Source organism: Pelobates fuscus, chromosome 2, assembly GCF_036172605.1.
Source record: "Pelobates fuscus isolate aPelFus1 chromosome 2, aPelFus1.pri, whole genome shotgun sequence".
Classification (NCBI taxonomy): domain Eukaryota; kingdom Metazoa; phylum Chordata; class Amphibia; order Anura; family Pelobatidae; genus Pelobates; species Pelobates fuscus.
Window position 1 is genome coordinate 129,978,226 of NC_086318.1, and position 27,474 is coordinate 130,005,699.

Genomic DNA, 27,474 nt, shown 5'->3' on the forward strand with positions numbered 1-27,474 from the left:
TATTTATTACACGTGAGTTTACAGAGGAAGATGTTCTATTTCAACTGTCAAAAGTAAAGACAAATAAGTCAATGGGACCTGATGGAATACACCCAAAGCTATTAAAAGAGCTTAGTGGTGTACTGGCAAAACCATTAACAGATTTATTTAACCAATCATTGATAACAGGAGTAGTCCCAGAAGATTGGAAGTTGGCGAATGTTGTGCCCATTCACAAGAAAGGTAATAGGGAGGAGTCGGGCAACTATAGGCCAGTAAGCCTTACTTCAGTAGTGGGGAAAGTGATGGAAACCATGTTAAAGGATAGGATTGTTGAGCATCTAAAAACACATGGATTTCAAAATCAGAGACAACATGGGTTTACTTCAGGGAGATCATGCCAAACTAATCTTATTGATTTTTTTGATTGGGTAACTAAAATTATAGATCAGGGTGGTGCAGTAGACATTGCTTAGCTAGATTTCAGTAAGGCTTTTGACACTGTTGCACATAGAAGGCTTATCAATAAACTGCAATCTTTAAGTTTGCATTCCAATATTGTTGAATGGGTGAGGCAGTGGCTGAGTGACAGGCAACAGAGGGTTGTAGTCGATGGAGTATATTTGAAGCTTGGGCTTGTCACCAGTGGGGTACCTCACGGATCTGTACTTGGACCCATTCTCTTTAATATTTTTATTAGTGATATTGCAGAAGGTCTTGATGGTAAGGTATGTCTTTTTGCTGATGATACTAAGATATGTAACAGGGTTGATGTTCCAGGAGGGATTAGCCAAATGGCTTATGATTTAGGTAAACTAGAAAAATGGTCAGAGTTGTGGCAACTGACATTTAATGTGGATAAGTGCAAGATAATTCATCTTGGACGTAAAAACCCAAGGGCAGAGTACAGAATATTTGATAGAGTCCTAACCTCAACATCTGAGGAAAGTGATTTAGGGGTGATTATTTCTGATGACTTAAAGGTAGGCAGACAATGTAATAGAGCAGCAGGAAATGCTAGCAGAATGCTTGGTTGTATAGGGAGAGGTATTAGCAGTAGAAAGAGGGAAGTGCTCATGCCATTGTACAGAACACTGGTGAGACCTCACGGAGTATTGTACGCAGTACTGGAGACCATATCTTCAGAAGGATATTGATACCTTTGAGAGAGTTCAAAGAAGGGCTACTAAACTGGTTCATGGATTGCAGGCTAAAACTTACCAGGAAAGGTTAAAGGATCTTAACATGTATAGCTTGGAGGAAAGACGAGACAGGGGGGATATGATAGAAACATTTAAATACATAAAGGGAATCAACACAGTAAAGGAGGAGACTGTATTTAAAAGAAGAAAAACTACCACAACAAGAGGACATAGTCTTAAATTAGAGGGACAAAGGTTTAAAAATAATATCAGGAAGTATTACTTTACTGAGAGGGTAGTGGATGCATGGAATAGCCTTCCAGCTGAAGTGGTAGAGGTTAACACAGTAAAGGAGTTTAAGCATGCGTGGGATAGGCATAAGGCTATCCTAATTATAAGAGAAGGCTAGGGACTAATGAAAGTATTTAGAAAACTGGGCAGACTAGATGGGCCGAATGGTTCTTATCTGCCGTCACATTCTATGTTTCTATGTTTCTAGTAAACAGTCTAGTAAACAGTGAGCAGTGTGCCTCACTGTTCTAAACCCCCTCCTCCCCCCGCAATTAATGGCCCCATGGTAGGGCATCTCTTAACTAGCCATGGGGGGACATAGTGTCCCCCCTGAACCCCCACCTGTGCCCTGCGACTGGGGGCTATTCAACTAAATGGGGGACATAGGGTCCCCCTAGGCCCCCATCCATGAGCGGCAGGTGGGGGCCTTAAATGAAAATGGGGGTGACCTATTGTCCTCCCCCCTGTCCCCCACCCATGAGCGGCGGGTGGGGGCCCTAAATGAAAATGGGGCGGAACACCTATTGTCCTCCCCGCCCCCCACCCATGAGCGGCGGGTGGGGGCCCTAAATTACAATAAGGGGAGAATTACAATAGAGAGAGAATTACAAGAGAAATACAATATCCCTTATTGTAAGGGGGCCGGGGGAACTTTTTTTTTTTAATGAATTAATGAATAGACTAAATTCCCATCCGATTTTTAAACTATAGCGAATGCTGAAGTGCACGCATGGGAATTTTACAGCGCTATCTAGTGTGTGCACGTGTCCCACAGGGCCTTCATCTCGCTACGCAAAGGTGGCAAGCATGGCAATAGCCTTTCAGCTGAAGTAGTAGAAGTCAACACAGTAAAGGAGTTTAAGCGTGCGTGGGATAGGCATAAGGCTAACTATAAGATAAGGCCAGGGACTAATGAAAGTATTTAGAAAATTGGGCAGACTAGATGGGCCGAATGGTTCTTATCTGCTGTCACATTCTATGTTTCAATGTTTCTACGGTGGCATCCAGGACCTAGGACCTAAGATTTAAAAAAAAAAGTAGTGTGGGGGGGATTGGGGCATATGGAGGTGACTAGGGGGGAAATTAAATGTAGTGGAGTCGGGAGGGGACTTAAAAGACTCTAGATATGTAAATCAATGCTACAAGACATAAATCATGTGATTTGATGATAAAGGACAAAGTGTTACAGCTATTAAATAAAGATAATGTAAACAAAGCCTCAGGGCTGGATTGGGAACACCCACAGGTACTTAGTATTGAAATAAAAAAACTGTAGTTTTTAACCCTTAACTATTCTTTTCTTTGAGAAATCAAAAGAGTGTCAATTTTTTAAAAAAAATGAATCAAAATATTTGCCTGCAGAATACAGATCTGTGAGTTTAACATCTTTGGTTGGAAAATTATTTGGGGGTCATTCAAGGAACACTCCCAACTCTGCAACCACTATAGCTTGCTGTAGTAGGTATGGTGCCAGGAGTGCCCTGGTGCACCCCTATTTTATACAATTTTAAAAGTTTGAATTCTTACCTGATTTCCATGGGTCACTGACCCGACCTCCACAGTGCAGAGCTTAGCTTATTGTCCGAGTGTGATTCTATGATGATTTCAGCCAATAAGGTAGCTCTGATTTGCAAGGCATTCCCCTGGTACTTGAAGCTCCTCAACTGTCAATAGTAGAGAAGGGAAGCGGTGCCTGCTGGCCCCTATATAGCTGGTCTAAAATAGTTTTGCTACTTACAATGGGGGAGGAGGGGTTGGGGGGGGGGCAAGGCACCAGGGCACTTCTGGACTATAACCATTACCGCTCACTTTAGTGTTTTATGGTACTTTTTTGTACTGTTCAATAATTAATTGCCATTAGTAGTAATTAACATAGTTTTATGAGAGACAGATGACATCAAAATAACTTAATTTGTTCTATAAAGCAGTCAGTAGAAGTATAGATCAGGGATGTTCCAATGCATGTGATACAATTGGATATTACTAAGACATTTGATACAGTTCCAGACATAGGTTATAGTACAAATAAAAGCTATTGGTTTAGATGAAAATGATTGTTCTGGGATTTCAGATTGCTTTAATAAAAAGGAGCTGTTTTGGCACCTCTTCAAGCAAATAAATATATTGCTGCTAAAAACCTTTACAAAACAAAAACATGTAACACTAACTGCATAAACGCTATAATAAATCCACATACACTAAAAACAAGATTCCTGAAGACAATCCTCTCGGCAGGATTCCTTGAGGGCATATTTTTATCTTACAAAAATAACTATTTTTTTGTTTACTGAACAATATTATATTCAATTAAAGGGATTACAATGAGCACCCGATTAACGCCGAGCTTTACTAACCTATTCTTGAAAAGTAATTTCAAGTTTGAAGTGAAGTTTGTAATTTAAAGTGAAGTTTGAACTTGGTGTCTAACAAAAGGTATATAGATGTCATTCTCTTTCTTTAGCAAGGGGTTGTAGAGTCCCTGCAATCTTTTTTTTAATCAACTAAATATCAATAAGTGGGTTGTGATTTTAACAACTACTTTTAGTAAACATAATACAGACTAACTGGATCTTACAATATTAGATCTGGGTGAGAAAATATAGATTATATTTGACTAAGATGATTTCAACCATATTCTGGCTCCTGCAAAGATCAACACCTATCATTTTGTTTGCATTTATTTCTTCATATCATCATAATGTCGGGAACGCGGACTGTATAAGGAGCAGCCTCATTTGATGGAGCAATGTTGGTGGTAAGTATAGCGCTCGCGCTAGGGGTTAACTGCAGGGCTAGGGTTAATGGTAGGGCAGCTGGCACTGTTAGAAAGGCGGTAAGCTCACGGCAAGGGCATGTGCCCTGATTGGTAGTTAGCAGCGCGAGGACCACAGTGGAGGGAAATTAAGGGGTATAAATTTAAAAGCGCCAAAATTAATTACCTCAGCTTGTGTCAGACAAATCCAAAGGTTGACTATATTAAAATATTTGAGTTGCTGTCGTCGTCCCCCCCCTTTCCCCTTTTTTAATTAAAATGTCGTGACCTTGTTATGAGATATAAGTCGCCCTCTTGGTCATCACAGGAGGGTGGATTTGGATTAAGATATATTTATGGCTCCTGGCTTTGAAAGGGGGGGGCGGAACCTTGGAAAGTGGTTATGGTTAATATGTTGGTTTGGTTCAAAGTTATGGTTTATTATTATTCGTATGGTTATTGTTTAATTGGAATTATGAAATCCGTAATAAAGGTTCATGGCCATTCTCCAAGGTGTATTATTAAAGTTATTAAATAAAATATTTTGATGAAGTTTACTTGTATTTATTCATTTTATGTATCACTATGATTGCAACAGCCAAACCTCATGCATTAATATCTGTGTGTGGGAGGTGGCATACTTTTTATCATATAGTTACCTTCCTCAGAAGTATACAAAGAGATAAAATATATATATTTGAATATATAAACTCAACCAACATACAAATTTAAATTGCACTATTCAGTATGCTCGGTTTTAATTTCACTTGTAGGATTTTCAAGTGGTTCTATTTTTATACTAATGAACGCCATTAGAACATTTCTGGGTTGAACCTAATTATGTAAATATGGATAGAAACCAGAACAGATCTCTCAAAGTTGCAGAAGCCGACTCTGAAAGACTGCCAGCAAAATGCTTTCAGAATGCTTCCAGTAAGAGAATATTAATTTCTCAGTAAACCATGATATGCCATTCTTACAAGGAATGCTTCAACCACAAGTTGTTCATTTTGTTACGTATTTAACAAGAGTTCTGTAAAAGTATGTAAGCACAATTAGGCAACTATTTAATGATGAATGGACACAGTTGGAAAACACCATCTCACTATAAATAATCAAATAGTTCAGCCTATTCAGGTTAGGTATTTATATTCCATTATTTACACAATATAACAAAATAATTCACACTGGCTGTCTTCTTCCTGTCTACATACTCCAGTTGAGGGGATAGAGGGGAAGATGAGGGGATTGTTCTGTCAGCAGAAGGACATTCATGTTCTGGACAGACACTAACTGTGCTAAAATAAGTTATTTTGGAGAAAAATGCAGCATCGTTATTTTGTCAATCTAAAACCATTTTTTTAAGAGTTGTTTAGAAATAGTTACTAATAAACTTATGCAAGACATTACAACTCTTTTGCAATGGGTTACAAGGAATATGCATGCACATTCTTCAAAATTGCTGCTAAAACATCTTTTTGGACACTGTTTGCTATTTATAACAATTTTGGTTCAATTTTGTGTGGGCACACTGAGAGAGGGCACACAGACTTTAGAAGGGAGGCAGGGGCTACAGAAAGTGGGGACAGGGCCTGTAGAGGGGGATACGGGGGCTTCTGAGGGGGATAGAGGGGCTTTATGGGGGCACAGGGGCTGAGGGGTGGCTGAGACCACCTTATCCCTGTCATCATGGACTATAGAGAGTGGCACCGGGGCTGTAGAAGGGGAGCACAGGGGCTGTATTGGCAGGCACAGGGGCTTTAAAGGTGGGCAGGTGCTGTTGTGGGGGCACAGGGGCTGAGAGGGGACAGCCTGTGCCGCCTTATGGATGTGCCAGCTCTGCTCTGTTTCTATTTAACATATTTGTGATGGACTGCCTGGCACCCCGACCGGGTACCTCCATCAATCGCTGCTTCCTAGCACTTGCGAGCACCATAAGCACTGCACTGGAACACCATAACCACCGTAAACCACACAAACTGCCACAGCTTGGTTGGGGTCTCGCTGTCCTCCACCCACCCTGGACCCAAGACCAGGATCCAACTTCCAGTGGGTAGACCTCTCCTAGTCCAGAGAGCGAAGCAGGCTTCTCTTATGAGAGGAAGTGTTTTGATCCAAGGGAGTATAGTGATTATAGCAATTCCCAGAGTGTGAATATAGCTCTCCAATCCCCCCAAACATGAGCCTAGACTTTGTGACCGGGAACCACAAAGTTTTCATGCTGAACATAGTTCCAGGGCATTCGCGGCTAAGTCGCCCTGAAGTCTATGCGTGGTTTTGGTCCATGCGAACAGCCACCACTGAGCTTGCGTTCGGTTCTATGGAAAGTGCCAAACCAGGGGAACCAGGGGAAATCAAATATGGGTCTTTACAGTTGCTGACCTGGCCCATAGTCTTTTGTCAGGAGGCTAGCAAGCAGGCCCCTCCAAGAACACGTGACAAGGCTCAGTTCGTCACAATATTTATAAATGTTCTTGAAATAAGCATTGAAAGTCATGTTTCAGTGTTTGCAGATGACACAAAATTCTGTAAAGCAATACAATGTGAGCAAGATATTACTTTGCTGCGGAGGGATTTAGACTGGGAGACTGGACACAGTCAAATGGCAGATGAAATTTAATGTAAAAAAATGCAGTGTTATGCACTTCGGGTTAAAGAATGACAAGCAACTTATACTCTAAATGGTATTGAATTAGGGATAACAACACACAAGGTAGATTTGTAAATTGTTATAGACAACAATCTAGGCAACAATGCGCAATGCAAATCAGCAGTAATCAGCAGTGACTAAGGGCAGTAAGGTACTGTCATGTATAAAAACAGCATTCATTTTCGTAATGAGGATATTATTTTGGCCCTCTATAAATCACTGGTAAGACCACATCTTGAATATGCTGTGCAAATTTGGGCGCCTGTTCTAAAGAAGGATATCATGGTACTAGAAAAATTAATAAAAGGAATGGAACATTTTAGCTATGAAGAAAGGTTAACAAGTTAACCTCTTTAGTTTAGAAAAACGGCACCTCAGAGGGGATATGATTGCATTATACAAATATAATCGGGGCCAATACAAACCATTGTCTGGAAATCTATTCACAAACAGGACTCTACATAGGCCACAAGTTCATGCATTTCGACCGGAAGAAAAGAGATTAAGTTTAAGGCAAAGGAAATGTTTTTTTACAGTAAAAACAATAAGGATGTGAAATTCTCTGCCTCAAAAAGTGGTTTTATCAGAGTCTGTACAGATGTTTAAAAAGCAACTAGATTCATACTTGCAAAAACATATTGTTCAATTATATAATTTTTCAATTGTAGGCGGAGGCGTACACGATCCATGGGCCCCGGTGCGAAAATTGATCCGCGGCCCCCCTTTTACTTTGTGTGGTCCAGGGCCGCTACACATGGCAGTGGGCACCTGGTCGCAGGGCTGCGACCCCTTCGACTGCGGTGTGCAATGCCAGTGCATGATACACATACACTTAAAGGACCACTATAGGCACTCAGATCACTTCAGCTCAATGAAGTGGTCTGGGTGCCAGGTCCCTTTAGTTTTAACCCTGCAGCTGAAAACATAGCAGTTTCAGAGAAACTGCTTTGTATCACTGGTTTTAATCCAGCCTCTAGTAGCTGTCTCACTGACAGCCGTTAGAGGAGCTTCTGCGATTGCACTGGATGTCCATAGGAAAGCTTTGAGCAATGCTTTAAAATGGCTTGAATGCGCGCGCGGCTCTTGCCGTGCATGCGCATTCGGAGCTGAGAGGCGGATCGGGAAGGAGAGAACCCCAGCACCAAGGGAGCCCGGCACTGGAGAAAGGTAAGTGCTGAAGGGGTTTTAACCACACACACTCTTACGAACAGACGCATACACACTAGCTAACAGACACAAACATTTACTGACAGACACACACTCAGTGACAGACACACACAAACTAACACACTCAGTAACAGACACACTCAGTAACAGACACACTCACTGACACACAAACTAACACACACACACTGACACTCACTAGCAGACACACACTCAATAACAGACACACAAACTAACACACTCAGTGACACACACACAGTAACACTCACTAACACACTTACTGACACTCACTAGCAGACACACACACTAACAGACACACACAAACTAACACACACACACACACACAGTAACACACTCACTGACATACACAAACTAACACACTCATTAACAGACACACACACAGTAACACACTCACTGACACACACACAAACACACACACACACACAAACACACATACACACTCACATTTTTTTTTATTAAATCCCCCAGCCTCCCTACCTTTGGGAGTGCTGAGGGGATTCCCTGGGGTCTAGTGGTGCTGCTGGGTGGCCGGTCCTGCAGGCGGCGAGGGAGCACTCTCTGCCCAGCTCCCTTGCACGCCGCTTACTGATGCCGGAATGACGTCATATTCTGGCTTCGGCATCAGTGCGGTGCGCGCGAGGGAGCTGGGCAGAGAGCGCTCAGGGGAGAGTGCTCCCTCACACGCCCACCATCCCGAAAATTGACATCACTGCCAGCCTCGGGGACCCTGAGGTGGACAGTTACTGGGCCCCCCAGGAGAAGAGGCTGGCAAAATAAGACCACACTGGCGTACATACCGGGTCGCCAGGCCCGGTCGCAGCCGCAACCAGGGCCGGATTAACATAGGGGCTGATGGAGCTGCAGCTCCAGGCCCAGGCCCATGGAATAGGCCCATTTAAAAAAAAAAAAATGTAAAAAAAAAAATTTTTTTTTTTTTTTACACACTACTCTTAGGTTTGCCACCTGACTGGTATTTTACTGGCACAGCCGGTATTTGAAGCTGCCTGGCCGTGCGGGTATTGCAGTAATACCGGCAATACAAATGCAGGTATTTTTCTCAGAATAAATGGAGATTACTCTGCAATACCAGCACCAGCCAGTAGGGGTCACTGTGTGTGGAGAGAGGCAGGGATAGGAAGTTACAGCATTTCCCTGCCTTTCTCTACTACTCACTGATCCGTGGGGGAGCAGCAACACAGCACAGAGTCCAGACAGCAGCTCTACAGCTCAGGTAAGTGTGAGAGGGGGGAAAGGCAGCAGGGACACATGGGGATACAGACACTAGGGGACACATGGGGACACTGAAACACTAGGGGACATTGAGACACTAGGGGACATATGGGGACACTGAGACACTAGGGGACACAGACCCTAGGGGACACATGGGGACACAGACACTAGGGGACACTGAGACACTAGGACACATGGGGACACAGACACTGGGAGACCTGGGAACACTGAGACACTTGGGGACACTGGAAAACATGGGGACACTGAGACACTAGCGGACACTGAGACACTAGGGGACATATGGGGACACTGAGACACTAGAGGACACAGACACTAGGGGACACATGGGGACACAGACACTAGGGGACACTGAGACACTAGGACACATGGGGACACAGACACTGGGAGACCTGGGAACACTGAGACACTTGAGGACACTGGAAAACATGGGGACATTGAGACACATGGAGACACTGGGACACATGGGGATGCTGAGACACATGGGGATGCTGTGAGACATAGGGACATTGGGAGACACTATGTCCTCATGTCTCCCAGTGTCCCCATGTCCCCCAGACTGTGTCCCTAGTGTCCCCAAGTCTCCCAGTGTCTGTGTCCCATGTCTCCCAGTGTGCCTAGTGTCCCCATGTGTCCCTATATGACCCAGTGTCCCCAGTGTCTATGTCCACAACTGTCCCCATGTCTCCCAGTGTCCCCAAATGTTGGTCTCCCAGCCAGTGTCTCCTAGTCTCCCAGTGTCTGTGTTCCCATGTCTCTGTGTCCCTAGTGTCTTAGTGTCCCCAGATGTTTCAGTGTCCCCATGCCTCCCAGTGTCTGTGTTCCTAGTGTCTCAGTGTGCCTAGTGTCCCCATGTCTCCCAGTGTCCCTATATGTCCCAGTGTCCCCATGCCATGTCTATGTCCACAACTGCCCCCATGTCTCCCAGTGTCCCCAAGTGTATGTCTCCCAGCCAGTGTCCCCTAGTCTCCCAGTGTCTGTGTTCCCATGTCTCTGTGTCCCTAGTGTCTTAGTGTCCCTAGTGTCTCAGTGTCCCCATTTCTCCCAGTTTCCCTAAATGTCTGTGTCCCCATGTCTCAGTGTCCCCATGTCTCACTGTGTTCCCAGTATCCTAGTGACATGGGGACACACTAGGACATTAGGACACTGGGAGAAATGGGGACACTGAGACACTGGGAGACTAGGGGACTGGGCGACATGGGGACACTGACACTGTGATACATAGGTACACTGAGACACTGGGTGACTTGCGAGACTGAGACACTGGGAGACAGGGAGACAGTGGGAGCAATCCATCTATACAGCAGAATCAAACTGTGAGTAGTTTGTTGGTGATTTTACAGAATTTTCTCTGATGTCACTCCTTGTGATTTGCATCATGTGATGTCACACATAACTAATTAATTATACAAATGATTAAGGCTGGTATTTTTTTCAAAGAAAGGTGGCAACCTTAACTACTCTTCACATACTCTTGCTTAAATGAGCACTATAGGGTCAGGAACACAATCATGTATTTCTGACCCTATTATGTTAAAACCACCACCCTGGCCCCTTCTTGCCTCCCTAAATATAGCAAAATATTACTTGTATTCAAGTCTGCAGCTGCTGGCTCTGCCTCTGAACTGACTGTCTGCTGACATCATCAGAAGTGGTGGTCTGAGCAAATTACAATACTTCCCCATAGGATTGGCTGAGACTGTCAACTAGGCAGATCAGGGGCAGAGCCAGCACAAGGCCAGTGGAGTTATTTTCTCTGAAAAGACAGTGTTTACTGCAAAAAGCTTGAATGGAATGATTCTACTTACCAGAACAAATACAATAAGCTGTAGTTGTTCTGGTGACTATAGTGTCCCTTTAAGTTTGGAAGCTTAAGAGGGATGTATGGGAACAAAACTTGTGTGGACTGGCTGACCATAAAATTAGTTTAGGTAATGCAGACGTTGGTCTCTCTAACAATGTGGCATGTCCCCTTTCTTCTATACTCACTACATACACCTTTTCTTTGTCTCAGACAATATACCTGGAACTTCTGCCTGCTAGTAAGAAGGTAAGGAGACAAGTGGACCAGCGAGTGCTAGGGTACAGTCCTTAGAAAGCATGGAGTGAGTGCATCATTAGACGCATTTATGTCAAGCACAGGGTGCTGCCTGCATAGTATGCCCTTAGTTGGACAGCCTGCAGGATTGGCAGGCAGCCTGACATGCATTCATGCCAGGCTGACCTTCCAATTCTTTGGACAAACATGCCCCCTTTTTGGGCATGTTCACCCCCTTTTGGCGGGTCTGGTAACGTGATTCGCGCCAGTGGCACACCCTTTTACCCCACCCATTGACTTCCTGCTTCACTGGACACTGCTGTTAGGGGTTATGGATTTACTTGAAAGATGAAAGCATAAATTAGAGAGAGATTAGCATAGAGTATGTGTCTTCTTATAGCTGCATCCTATGAGTTTCCCTCCAGCACCATCTCCATCAGATACATGACGCTTGGGAGGTATGACTGTTTTAGTGTTTTTGGTCGATAAGATTCCGTAATTAGGCCCCATCATAATTGTCAGCACCAGGCCCACTGTGCTGTTAATCCGGCCCTGGCCGCAACCCCTGCGACCGCGGTATGTACGCCAGTGATTGTAGGGTTATAGATTATTGATCCAAGGATAAAACTGACTGCAAGTCTGAGGTCAAGAAGGAATTTTCGTCCTAGTTTGTTGCAAAATTGAAAGTGCTTCAAACAGGGTTTGAAGGCTGAACTTTATGTACACATTAGCCTATGTAACTATGCAATTATATGTAATTCAGAAAACCATGCTGCGTTTGCGTTTTAGGGAAATACACAGTTCTGTGTACATTTCTTGCTTGTTTTTTTTTAAAATGGAACTGAGTCAAGAGTTAATGGTTTGGCATAACTGGGTTTTTTGAATAGTGTTTGCATTCTTGAATAATAAGCGACTGGCAACGTTATTTGACATTTTAGTTGAAACCTAAAACCAATGCAGACCACAATAGGACATCTTTGGTAAGTATGTGCAACTATATTTTTGGGCAAAGTAGGATTGGCACACTTTTTTTTTAAACTAATAAGCTTATTGCTAATAATTACTAGGTATATGGAAAACTCCCATACAGTGCACCGTAAACAGAGAACATGCAGCTGGTTATAGGGCACTTTAAGCATTATAAGCATTGCAACTAACTGTAGTGCTTATGGTCTTATGAGTCTGTGAGCACCATATTTTGTTTTCTTTTCAAATTATTTTGGAAATTTTTGACAAAATCCATATGTGGCCACATGGATAATACAAAATGTATACTCCTCCATTATTAAGTAGGTTGCTGTCTATGCTGGGATGACAATGAAAGAATAATAGTACTGGGCGAACCCACTCCAATCATTGCCATCCCCAGGAGGATCGATAAAAACAATGTGAAATACGAGAGCCAATGAAAACAAACATGATTTAAATGAAAACATGTTATTGGTGCTTCCAAGGCATATTTCAAATGGAGAGACAGTGAAATGCAATGTCAAAGCTGTAACAGGCTTTGTTTTGTTTGCTTCTTTTTTCTGCTTGTCAATAGGGAACAATTAAAGACAAGGGATTATAACAATATGTCACCAAAACACATGACATAGTTACTGCAGAATATGAAGAAACAATCTGTAACATCAGAAATACAATATCTAAGAATACTGCCCCTTGGCAGTGTTTTTGAAAGCAATTTCTAGTTAACTGTCAGAAAGCCTGTTTGTTGTATTCAATGTTTTGCAGTTTTAAAACTGTGTTTGATAAATAAAAGTCTTCCTATTGACTTCCTATCTTTAAACATATTCTGCCACTATTAGAAAGATTTCAATTTTGTAGTTCCTTTTGTGATTGCTAGAAACCGCTGCTGCCCACCACTGTCCCGTTTATATTGCTATATTTTGGGAGAAAAGGGGGAGTTATTATAAAATGGATAAATCTCAAGTCCTCAATTCCACTGCGTTTATATATAATGATCTCTTGTGTGGGTCAAAATGCCTCTAACTTCTTTTCTTTTCCTACAATGCCAGAGAGTCCTTTATATTTCAATGTGGAAAGGTAGCCATGTGAGTATCCAAAGGGGATGGGGAATTGTTGCTTAAATATAATCAAGCTCTGCTCAAAAGGGCAAATAGCCCCCTGCTGACAACCCTAACTCGTCCCGCCTGACTGACTGACTTTTTTTTCCAAAGAATTCTATTAGTTTTCTAAGTGACTACTTATGCCCAGCCAACAGGTTTGGAACTAAGGTTTTGCTCATCTCACTTGGACAAGAGCATTCATATACTTATCCATCCTCTGTCTAGAGAGAACTGCATGTTCCTTTTAGTATATAACACGGCTACATTTAAAAACGGCAAATGGAATGTCATCCAATTAAAGCAAATTTAAATTAATCACTTTTTTTACTCTGTCAAGTATATGGGGCAAATGCAAGGCCAGACATTCATCATTATTTAGAAACAACGTTTATGGATTGAGCACCGGATGCGCACATGTTGAGCATGTACTTTTTGCAACATGATTTTTATTTCTATTGTTTTTATATGTTTTTTTATAAAAGATTTTCATGCAGCGCAATATCTGCCAAAAGTGCAATCATGATTTTTATTTCTACATAGTTTCCACAAATTTATTTTGCAAATGATGCAGATTGCTTAAAAAATACTTTTCCTGGTTGTAAAAATTAAACAGTGTAAGACCCAGTGCAATCTCCTCGAGTTCAAAGCTTTAGGGGCAGTGGAGGATCGTTTGCCAGGGGACACACTTCTTATACCATTGTGCCCAACAAGTGTGCCATAGCTTACAGATCATAGCAGCATGCTCAGTCTTACTGCTCTACACTATAGAGCCTTTCTCTTGACTGTTTCATTTGCCAGAAAACCCCTTTTGCCCAGCAAATGTGCCATTAACCCAGTGTGCCAAGCAAGTGTTCCCATACATTTCCCATACATTGCAACTATATCACACAATGCACAACAATGGTGCTACACTGCTATGGTGAGCAAAATCCATGTACTTGTGATGCAAAAGGCATGGACAATCCCCTCCATGCATTTCTCGTAGTAAAGGTGTAGTCTTTTCGTGACCAATGCACGACTTACAAAAATAAACCCTAAATTGAATGTTTTTTTTTTTACTACTGACTCTAAACTGGTCTGATTCCATCTGAATAGAAAGGAGTTATTACATACAAATCAATCATGTAAGTTGAGTGCTGATCCGAAGATGGGGCACAAGAGATTGTCCACAAGGAACAACTTTTAGGAGAATCTTGCAATTTGGAGATTTAAGAAAGCTATCCATGTAAAACTACTTGAGATTTACTTTCCCTGTAAGGTGGCCACTAAAGACTCCATTTGGAGAGTTTATTTTACTTATGGGTTTGTACTTATTAGTTAGGTTGGACTTCCTCTCTAATGTTTATAATGAGCAGAAGTAGACACACTTTTCTTCTAAAATGAGGCAGACAGAAGGTAGGTGAGAACATTAAAGGGACACTACAAGCACTAAAAACACTTTTAGCTTAAAGGGGCACTATAGTCACCAAAACAACTTTAGCTTAATTAAGCCGTTTTGGTGTATAGATCATACCCCTGTAGTCTCACTGCTTAATTCTCTGCCATTTAGGAGTTAAATCACTTGTGTTTCTGTTTATGCAACCTTAGCCACACCTCCGCCGGCTGTGACTGCATGAAAACAAAATGGCTTCAATTTCAATCAGATGTTACTTAATTTAAACAATTTTAGTTCCTGCTCTGTAAATTAAACTTGAATCACAAACAGGAGATTCCTGTAAGGTCTAGCAAGCTATTAACATGGCAGGAATAAGAAATTTTAAACCAAACCAAATTTACAATAAAGGAAGTGTAAACATTAGATGACTATTTACAGGAAGTGTTTAGGAAGCCTGTGTATATCACATGTAGGGAGGTGTGACCATGGCTGCATAAACAAAGTGATATAGCTTCTAAATGGCAGAGAATTGAGCAATGAAACTACAAGGGCATGATTTATACACCCAAAAACTGCTTCATTAAGCAAAAGTTGTTTGCTAAGCTAAAGTTGTTTTTAATGTAATCATTGCCTTTCAGAGAAAATGCAGTGTTTATATTGCTGCCTAGTAACATATCTAGTGGCTCCTTAGACAACCACTAGAGGTGCTTCCCATTTCAGTACAGCACTGTATGTAGCACTTACATTCAGCATCTCCATGCTCTGCATGGAGACACTGGAAACTCCCCATAGATAAACATTGATTCAATACATCACTATAAGGAGATGCTGAATGGCACAGCACAGCATTTTAGAATACCAATGGATTGGCTGAGATCATCCAGATTTTAGCCATGGAGTCCTGGCCATACGTGGTGAGATCTGTGCATTGATTGAGAAAAGGTAAGTAAAGCTCACCTTTTCATGCACATGGAGGGGGGCCAGGTTCCTAAACATTGAACAAGTAACTATAGTGCTCCTTTAAGAAAGAATCACATTTGTGAAACATTTACCAAATCCTTTAAAAAAATAAAAATTAAAGTTGTATTAAAGTGAGTATATTTGCTTTTCAGTTTTCACAAATTCTTTCTCATTTTTACATTTTATTTAGCTATTGAGAGTGATCTACATCTATTTTTGTGCCATAAGTCACCTGGGATATACATTTGTTTTTGTTTCAAATGATAGCCAGAGAGGACATTCTCACTGATGCTGCAAGAAAGAGGAGGGATGGTATGTGTATTTGTCTTATGTTAGAGCATTATGCATCCCTCTGGCACTCTCTTAATACAATATAACAAAGGAAAAATAAAATAAGAAATGTCTCTATCATACTGTTACTTCCTGGAATCTAATATTACGCTATCTGTGCGGCTTGTGGACAGTGTATGCTTTTTTTTATTGGTTCAGGATGACTGTGTAATACAAGCTGACAGAATATGAAGGTTATTTCAGGTTCTTCTGTCTCCCAGGGTCATAAGCCTTCTGTTATGAATGTTAATCCATTTTAGCATTCCAAAGAGTAACGGCATAAGTAGGCCAATCGCTTTAGTGTTCCCTTTGCATTTACAGCTCAGGCAGCGGAATCAAAATAATTGATTGCAGATAAAGAGTCCAAAAGATTCCAGAGGCTGTGGCTTTTTAAAGAATATAATGTAACCGTATCACTAAGATTTACTTGAGCAGTTTGCATGAAATACTTTGTGGCTGCTCTAGTTCCTTGCTGGCTATTTTCAGTAGTATGTCACTTGTTAGATTTCATCTCTTCTTGGAATAATCTCCCCGGTATACCATAACAATCAAAGAATATAAAGGATGCACACTAGTAGCAATAATATAGTAGAGGTTAATTGTCAGATGACACAAAAAAAAACAAAAAAACACACAACGTTTGGGCCTCACGGCCTTAATCATATAGGAACATATAAAGAAATACAAACCATTTATATAGGTCAAAGGGTAATAGGTGCTAAAAATTCAACAGTGAAACAGTGCTATTCTCACTGCTGACACTTCAGGAGGCCGAGTGTGCATCAGCCATCACTAGACAGGTTGCCATGGCAACAGAAATAAACAAAATTCAGATACGAGAATAGCAGAGCAAGAATACAGAGTACTGACGTATACTTGTCTAAAGTAGCATTAGTCTGATTAGTAATAGAGAACGTGTAAAAATCCATAGTTTGTGGTAGCACACTTGGCAATATAGAGAACAGGTTAATAGATTTGAACAAAGAAAACAATATGTGTGCTATACAACAATCACTTATTAATTTCAAATATATGTGAACATGGTAAGCAGATTAAGCTCGATGTGGCCAGCCCCCCCCCCAAAAAAAACCACAACAAATCAAAATTACAAGAAACTATAACTCACTATTTAGGTGATATACCCATCACAAACACAAAACTTATGAGGGAAGTGCTCAAATATTGTATAATAACTTACCCCACATTCTTTGGAGGTGACCAGTCAATAGGTGAACAAAATAAATGAAACAAAAATAGGGTAATATTGTATAAATTAGTTAAAGAAGCTTTTGTTACACTCACCTTTTAATGAACAGGCTCTAAACATTTAAGTGTCTGTGCCTTTAAGGCAGCAGCACTACCTACTTTAATAAAGTATTTGAATATCCCTCAATGATAGATGTGTAGAACAAGTGGAGACAGCAAAGCAAGACAGGATCGGTGCAATATATTTCGGTAGCACAGAGCAAATACGTGATCCAAATGACTGTCTGCTACCCTTGCTTTGGAGCCCAAACGAAACTGACTTAACGTTTGTAAATGAATTGCAAAATATAGGGTGGCAATAACCTCTTTAAGCCCAGGTTGGAGTGGATCAGGAAGAAGTCACCGGGTTAAATAAATCTTTATATTTATTTAATTTTAAAACAAACTAAAGTAAATCAAAATAAAATATTATATTTAAAAACAATTTAAAAACCAGATATAATCGTCTGCAGTTATCAGCTTCTGTCCTCGAGATGCGTTTTGCCAAATACACTGGACTTTTTCAGTCTAAGGGTCCATTCTTTTTCAGTTATCCTTTTAAGGGAAGGTCTTTTAATCGTTCTTCCAATCTGTTCGTCTCTTTGGGGGGCGTTGTGTAGCCGGAGGTGACGGCCACAGGTGTCATGGCCCACCGGGAAATTTCACAGTATCCCGGTGGGCCAGTGAGGCCCTGTTTGTCAGTGTACATGTATCGGTGTGTCAGGGAGAACATCTGTGTGTGTGTATGCATGTCAGTGCGTGCTCACGTGCATGTCAGTGCGTGTGTATCTGTGTGTCAGGGTGCGCGTGTGTCAGTGTGTGTGTATCTGCGTCAGGGTGTTCATCTGTGTGTGTATATGTCAGTGTGTCAGGGTGTGTGCATGTGTCAAATCTGTGTGTGTATCATCATCCAACAGCGATTAGTGGACAAATATATATATATATATATATATATATTTTTTTTTTTTTAATTTGAAACTGCACCCCAAACACCAGAGGGCGCCCCAAACACACAGTGCACCCCTCACACACACACTGCACCCCAAACACCACACAGCACCCTAAACACACAGTGCATCTTTCACACACACTGCACCCCAAACACTATACAGCACCCCAACTACACAGTGCACACAGTGCACCCTTCACACACACACTGCACCCCAAACAATACACAGCACCCCAAATACACAGTGCACCCTTCACACACACTGCACCCCAAACACCACACACATTGCACCCCAAACACCACACAACACCCTTCACACACAGTGCACTGCTCTCACTCAGTGCTCCCCAAACACTACACAGCACCCCTTAAACACACACTGCACCCCAAACAGCACACAGCACCCTCCCCACACACTGCACCCCAAACACCACACACACTTCACCCCAAACACCACACAGCACCCTTCACACACAGTGCACTGCTCACACACAGTGCACCCCAAACACCACACACAGCACCCCAAACACACAATGCATCCTTCACACACACACACACACACACACACACACACACACACACACACACTGCACCCCTCAAACACTGGACCCTCAAACACACACTGCACCCTTCACATACACCCTGCATGCCTCACCCACCATGCACCCCTCACACACAGTGCACCATTTACACACACAGTGCAACCTTCAGACACACACAGAGCACTCCACAGACACACACACACACACACACATACACACACTGCACCCTACACACACACTTCACCCTACACACACACATTGCAAACCCTGCACCACTCACACACAGTACATCCTTCACACACACAGTGCACCCTTCACACCCAGTGCATCCCTACACACATTACATTCTAGACACACCCACTATATCCCTTACACACACACACACACACACACACACACATTACCTTACTTATAGATAGTGCAAATCAGCTGGTTTCCTAAACACACCAATCAAGTCACTAAACCTCTCCTCACCTGAAATCCTCTGTTAACCTACTGCATCCTTACAATGGTTTAAACACTCATTGATATTTGTGTATGTATATGATCTACATATCTATATAATACACATTTTCTCTAATGTTCTCACTTCTATTTTTCACTTTAACCCTAACTTCTCTCATTACTAAAATATCCCTATCCTTTCACTCACCTGTCCCTGGCAACACCATCATGATTGCTTCCACTTTACTCCCCTCCCCTCTCTATTCATCCCATGCACTCTACACATACCTTTCCAGTCTATCTCCACCAACTCCTCCCACATCCTCTACATACATACCCTCCTACAAAACTTTCAAATCCTACTTCCACCTTCACTTCCTTTCTATCCTTCTGCTCCTAGCAGCTGGTGATGTCTCTCCAAACCCCAGTCCCATCTCAGCAAACTCACCACATACTAACCCAAGGATCCACACTAATCTCATACCCATCTCATGTTCCTCTAAATCCTCCTTCAATACTGCCCTCTGGAACGCACGCTCTGTTTGCAATATTACTAAATCCACTACTGTCCATGACTTCTTCATCTCTCGTTCAATAGATTTACTAGCCTTAACAGAAACATGGCTCTCCCCATCTGACACTGCTACCCCTACATCTTTGTCCTTCGGTGGTCTTCAACTTACCCACAACCCAAAAAACTCTGAATATAAAGGTGGTGGTGTAGGGTTTCTCCTTTCCCCTCACTGCTCCTTTAAACCTTTACTCACCTCCCCTTCCCTCTCTTTCCCATCATTTGAAATACATTCAATTCACATTTTCAAACCCTTCACTGCTAACATTGCTGTTATTTATCGTCCCCCTGGTTCCTCTCTTCTCTTCCTTGACCACTTTGCTGCCTTGCTCCCCTATTTCCTCTCTTCTAACATTCCATCCCTAATTCTCGGGGGCTTCAATATTCCTATTAACCCACCTTTGACCTCTGCAGCCTCTAAACTACTTTCAATTACTTCCTCCCTCGGGCTATCACAGTGGGCTAATTCTCCCACCCATGTAGCTGGCAATACCCTTGACCTAATACATGTACAGTATCTAATATCTGCAACACTCCATTTCCTCTCTCTGATTACCACCTCTTATCATTTGCTCTCATGTACCACTTCACCCAACAACCTCAGCCTAACACCCCTCAACTCAGGAGGGACCTTAATTCTCTTGATGTCCAGCAGTTGTCAGACGATATTGATTCACAACTGCTGTCCATCCCTTCCCTCTCCTGTCCTTCACTGGCCATCTCCGCATATAACACTACCTTGAACGCTGCAGCACCGCTCCAAGCAAGCACCTCGAGGAGGACCCGCCCCCAACCGTGGCATACTAAATCAACACGCTACCTGCAAAGATGCTCCCGTTGTGCTGAACGCTCCTGGAGGAAGTCTCGCACCCAGTCAGACTTTCTCCATTTTAGATTCATACTGTGTTCATACAGCGCAGCCCTTGTCCTTGCCAAACAGTCCTACTTTTCCTCTCTCATTAGTTCATGCTCCCGCAATCCCTGACGTCTCTTTGACAACTTTAATTCTCTTCTTCGCCCTGCTGTGGCCACCCCCCAAGCTAACCTTTCTGCTGATAACTTTGCATGTTACTTTACTGACAAGATTGAACAGCTAAGGAAAGAATTCTCCCCTCCTTGCCATTCTGTTCCTCAACCACACATAGATCATGCCTTTCCTACCCTTCAGACATTCTCCCTGGCTACTGACCAAGAGGTGGCTGCTCTTCTCTGTTCCTCTGACCCCACCACTTGCCTGCTCGATCTTGTCCCATCTCACCTTATTAGATCTCTCTCCACTTGTCTCGTGCCTTCCTTAACTCACATCTTCAACTGCTCTCTCTCTTCTGGCATTGTCCCTGATGACCTTAAACATGCCACTGTAGTACCTATACTAAAAAAAAATCATCCCTCGACCCGTCCACCCCCTCTAACTATCGTCCCATATCCCTGCTACCTTTTTCCTCAAAGCTTCTGGAAAGACTTGTCTTTACCCGTGTGTCTCATTTCCTCAATTCCAACTCTCTCCTTGACCCTCTTCAATCTGGTTTCCGCCCTCTCCACTCTACTGAGACTGCGCTTATCAAAGTTACTAACGACCTAATCGCAGCTAAATCCAAAGGCCACTACTCCATACTAATTCTTCTTGACCTCTCAGCAGCCTTTGACACCGTTGATCATTTCTCTGCTTCTTCAAACTCTTCAATCACTTGGTCTCTGTGACTCTGTCCTCTCGTGGTTTTCCTCTTATCTCTCCCAACGCTCATTCAGTGTCTATTTTTCTAATGATACCTCCTCCCCTCGTCCTGTCTCGGTTGGAGTCCCCCAAGGCTCTGTCCTTGGTCCCCTTCTATTTTCTCTTTATACTGCCTCTCTTGGCAAACTTATTACCTCTTTTGTATTCCGCTACCACCTGTACGCTGATGACACCCAGCAATATCTCTCCTCCCCGGACCTCTCCCCTGCCGTCCTGCAACGTGTCACTGCTTGCCTTTCTTCCATCTCTGACTGGATGTCATCCTGCTTTCTGAAACTCAATCTCTCTAAAACTGAGCTCCTTGTCTTTCCTCCTCCTAATACTGATCCTCCTCTTTCGCTCTCCCTTGAAGTTTGTGCTACCCACATCACCCATCCTTGCAAGCGCGCTGTCTTGGCGTCATACTTGATTCTGGCCTCACCTTTGAGCCTCACATCCAGCATGTTGGCAAATCCTGTAGATTCCATCTTAAAAACATAGCCCGCATCCGCCCCTTTCTTGCACCAGATACTACCAAGGGGCTTGTCCATGCTCTAGTAATTTCTCGCATGGATTATTGTAACCCTCTCCTGATTGGTCTTCCCAAAAGCCGTACTGCACTGCTACAGTCCGTAATGAACGCTGCTGCCAGACTGATTTTCCTCTCTAGTCGTTTCTCTCACACCTCACCCCTCTGTCAGTCCTTACATTGGCTTTCTGTATGCTATAGGAGTCAATTCAAGGTACTAATTCACACCTATAAAGCACTGAACAACTCTAGCCCCTCTTATATCTCCTCACAGATCCATAGGTATGTCCCTTCTCGGTCTCTCCGCTCTGCCCGTGACCACCTCCTGTCCGTTGTCCGCACCCGTACTTCCAACTCACGCTTGCAGGACTTCTCGCGGGCGGCTCCCTTCCTATGGAATAGCCTGCCTACCTCCATCAGACCCTCCCCTAGTCTTGCATCTTTTAAGAAGTGCCTCAAAACCCATCTCTTTAGGAAAGCTTATGGCCTCCCAGAGTAACCTCTACCTCACATACCTGTCTCTTGCTCTCTCCTAAAGGGCAACCCACCTTATTTGACTGCAAATTCCTGTCCTAATGTGTTTTACACCCCACCTCCTATAGAATGTAAGCTCGATTGAGCAGGGTCCTCTTCAACCTATTGTTCCCGTAAGTTCTTTGTAATTGTCCTATTTATAGTTAAATCCCCCTCTCATAATATTGTAAAGCGCTACGGAATCTGTTGGCGCTATATAAATGGCAATAATAAATAAATACATACTACATCCCTTATACACACACCCTAGATCCTGTACATAACTATGGATCCTCTCCACACACACACACACACTAAATCTCTTACGCACACTCTGGGTTCTCCACACACTCTGGATGCCCTATGAACACACTAGATCCCCTGTAAGCAAACACACACACTTTACAACCCCAACGCACACTACACACATACACAACAGCCCCTATGCACACACTTGCTACATCCCCTATACTCATACTCTCTCAGTCTCTACAGCCATACATATTACACCACAAACACAACACAACTGAAACCAACATTTACACAAAACACCACACCACAATCAACTCATTCTACACACACTCAATCACACAAGCAGGCTCTAAACACATGTACAATACGCTTTCCTTACACTTTTGTCCTTTGGTATCCCACTTATGGAGACACTGGAGACATGTAACACGCAAACACAGCACAAGCATATTAATAAATTTACTTGCGATGCAAATACAGGGCCTTTTTTAATGCAAGAGCTCTTCAGCAGGGCTCTGTGCATTATACCAACATGCTCAGTTTGAGAGAGGGCGTGCTTGTCATTGGTGATGATACCCCTCCTCCCCCCCGGTCTGTCCCCTTCTCATTGGGCCGCTGTGATTGAAAAATGCCCGGGCCGAATTTTTTCCCCAGTCCGGCCCTGAGTACACACAAATACACTCCTATATGCACAAATAAACCCTATACAAAAACATGCTTATATTGAAACGCACAAACAATGCTCACAAATACAGCCCTGCAAGGACTAGCATATGGCGAATTCCCAGCTGGCATAGCATCATTGGAGTTGTAAGACAAATGGGGAGCTACCTTTTGGCTACACTTGCACTAACCGGGGACCCAAAAAACTTTCTTGCACCAGGTCCCTTTCTATATTATTTTGGTCACTGCTTCAACACATAATCACTTTTCAAAATCGACCAAAACTTTTTAAGAATTATTTCAATATGATGACTGTTTTGGTTAAAATCACAAATAAAATTTCTTTATTATCACTTTGTTTTTTCGGTTTATATGTTAAAAGGGACTTTCTGTCTTGATCTCTCACTTCTCTAATTGCGTTTTCCAATTTTTCTGGATTATATCCCTTACATATAACATTTTGTTTAATCCTTTCTGCCTGGGTATTAAAAGAGCTAATAACTGTACAATTTCTAAGCTTAGATAGGTTTTTTTCGTCTTCTTGGTTTAAGCCACAATTGTGTTGAATATTTACTAGATATTTAAATGTCTCTCCATGTCGGAGCTCATACGGTGTAATATTGCTCTATCTTTGACCACATATTGATGTCTGGTCTACAATACAGTATTCTTATACTCAGGTCAACAGTATATAGCTTATATGTTTGTTCATTTCCATAGTGTTATCATTACCGTTCGTTCAGCATGTTGTCTGCTATACTTTGACATGTATACATATTCGCAATCTATATTGCCTGTAATTTTGCACATCTCTAAATTGGGTACAGATACATGGTGTTAATATCAAGCTTTATTTAAGTCTGTGGTCATTTTTTTGCTCAATGTGTTAATATGGAATACTTTTCCATTAAGTGAACTGCAGTCTTACACATATGTTAATACATTGTATCCACGCCCCTATTACCTTTGGACCGCAGATATGCATATATGTTTAACAGGGTTTAAAATTTGAAGTCCTAAGCTAATAGGCAAGTCTTAAAGTTACGGACCACTACTAGCATAGCATACACTTCAGGGTTGAAGTTCTACTCACCTGGACTAAATTTTCCCTTGCCAAGGGCTAGTGGCAAGTGGAGACTTAGCGCCCTGTATATCTTTACATATGTGTTGTTTTTCTTTAAGGGGTTTAAGACTGAAACAATGTTTGGTTTTTATGTCTCTAACAATAATCCTGTAATTGTGGATTGGTAGTACTGTGCAGCTTGTATATTCTTTGTTTTATACACTTGGTGAAGATTGTGTATACCACTGCAGCAGTGGAGGGTCATTAAGGCATCTGGGGCAGCGCCCCACCAGTTTTAATGTGGGGAAACATTTATTTGCAGTAGTTTAGACACATTAAGATTCTTTTTCTGGAGGGGAGCCAAATAAATATAAGAAAACAATGTTTCTCTCTAATTCTGTAATAGGTTTTGGTTTTGTAGGGCTCCTTCCCCTCATTGGTAGCTGTTTGGAGAAGCTTACTTGAGAGCATATAACCATGTCAATGGAATTTCCATAAAATTGTAATTTGGGCAGCAGAGTCAACTGCCCATTAGTGAAGGCATGCTATTGGTCTCTCTATTCAGGGGCCATCGTTGGCTCATAGCACCAGTGCTGGTGTTACAGTGCCCACAGGAGAGAGAAGCAAGCAGTAATCTTGGAACCATCTTGGAAGCAGCACAGAGAGAGCACAGCAGCAGCAACTCCTGGCCAATGCCAAATATAAGTGTCTAATATTAGATTTTTCTCTTCCCCAATAGCCTCAGTGACTGAATGAGAGCTGATTAAGCAAGGACATTTTTTAAATATGTAATTAATATATATAATGCCAGGGAAGACTAGTGGTGACAAGGGCAGGGGGATATTTCTGACTGTGCTGTCTGTCACTCGTGGTTTTAATAACTCCTACTGCAAAAACCCACATTCTTCATTAAAGTGCTCAGTCACTTTACAGCTGAGACCTGAAACACTCGTGCTGTGGCTGGTCTAAAAGTTGTGAAGCTTCAAACTGCAGGACTGGGACTGTGACTCTGAAGACTGACCTGATTATGATTTCAATTTGTTTTAATCTGTAATGATTGTTGTTTCCATTAACCATGTCAGCTACTTCTTGGCTCCATATTATCCCTGCAGATTAATTATATTACCAGCTGCAAAGGTAATAAGGAGTCTATCAGTATAACCCTGTGTACATTGTGTGCTGTAAGCTATTAGTGAGTCAGGTGTAGCTGACATGCTTGAAGTCTATCAGTATCTTGATGCTTTAACCATGTGCACACAGTGTGCTGAGAGCTAATGATGTCGCTGACATGTTTCAAAACAGCAGCAATATTTAATAGAAAGCTAAAGTTATTAAATCAGAAGCTATGCAGCTACTGAAGATGAAATCATGCAAGAGAGAGAGAGAGAGCTAAAGTATTTTGCAGAGACATGCACTGTGTGGATATTTCTGTATTGCAGCTCTGTGTAATCCATCACAGTGATTGTGGCTGTGTGGAATAATTATGTTATATCTTTATTGTGCCCAGCTCTGTGTGTCATTTATCTATTTTGTTTTTTACCCACCTCTACCTGTTGTACCAATATATTTGTAGTCTAAGCATCCTTGTATTTTGTGTAAGCATTTTTGTATAGTGCCCAGCTCAATGTATTATATCTTTATTTGTCTCAGCATTGTTTGTGGTTTGGTTATCTCTGTATTCTGTACTAAGTTCTATGTATTTTATAGATATCTTTATGTTTATCAAACTTGTTTTATTATGAGTATCTCTGTAGTATGCTCAGTTCTCTGTATTGTATGAGTATCTCTGTACTGTATAAGGAGGAGAAATATTGTGCACAAGGAGTCTGGTGCCCCACAACTTTAAAACTTCACCACCCACCACTGCCTTGAAGTGCTCCAGTGCCTGCATTTTTTCCTCTGCTCTTCCGTTCTGCCAAACTTTGTCTATTGTATTAGCACAACAATAAGATAGGCTTTGTAAATGCCATTCTATCAGTCAAAGAAACTAAGCAATAAGATCATGGGTCTAAGTCATTTAGAAGTTCATGTCAGAGCTAAACTATGGGATTACATAGGGCAATACTATAAACTGTCTGGGAGAGATAACCAAACTAAATCTTACAAACTGAGTAGATAAAAGTCTTGTCCACTTCACTCCCTGCTCTCAGGATCCGATTACTTGGAAAATATCTTTAAGTCATCCACTCCTGCTAAACACCTTTAGGAAAGCTTATGGCCTCCAAGACTAACCCTTACCTCACATACCTGTATCTTGCCCTCTCCTAAAGGGCAGCCCAACTTATTTGATTGCAAATTCCTGTCCTAATGTGTTTTACACACCACCTCCTATAGAATGTAAGCTCGATTGAGCAGGGTCCTCTTCAACCTATTGTTCCTGTAAGTTTATTTGTAATTGTCCTATTTATAGTTAAATCCCCTCTCATAATATTGTAAAGCGCTACGGAATTTGTTGGCGCTATATAAATGGCAATAATAAATAATAAATAAACAGTTATCCATGATACAAAGTAGTGTGCTGAGTTTTCTTTTCTGTTGTTTTAAGTAATTAAACTGCTTGCATCACCTTTAGTGGCATGGTAAGAGTTTATGTTTTTGGAATAACATTTATAGCATGGAAATTAACAAAATTGAACTGGGTATATAAAGTGGATAAAGGTTCTTTGAAATGATATATGTTATATTTAAAGGGCAATTGTGGATATAAATGGTGATTGTGAGATAACAGAAAACAGAAGAAATCACCAAAGGAAACCTTCTATAAATGTTTTTTAAAAACAGTTTGAAAATGTTGAATTTCAACTTAAATTAATTTCAAGGGACATAACTTAGAAACAAATTGTAGCTTCCTCTTTGATAGTGCGCTCATTTTGAGTCAGCAAGAATATGTTCCCTTTTTCAAACTTCTAATTTTAGTTTACAAATCCCTTTTTTTTTTATCATATCACATAGTTTTATGGAACGATCAAG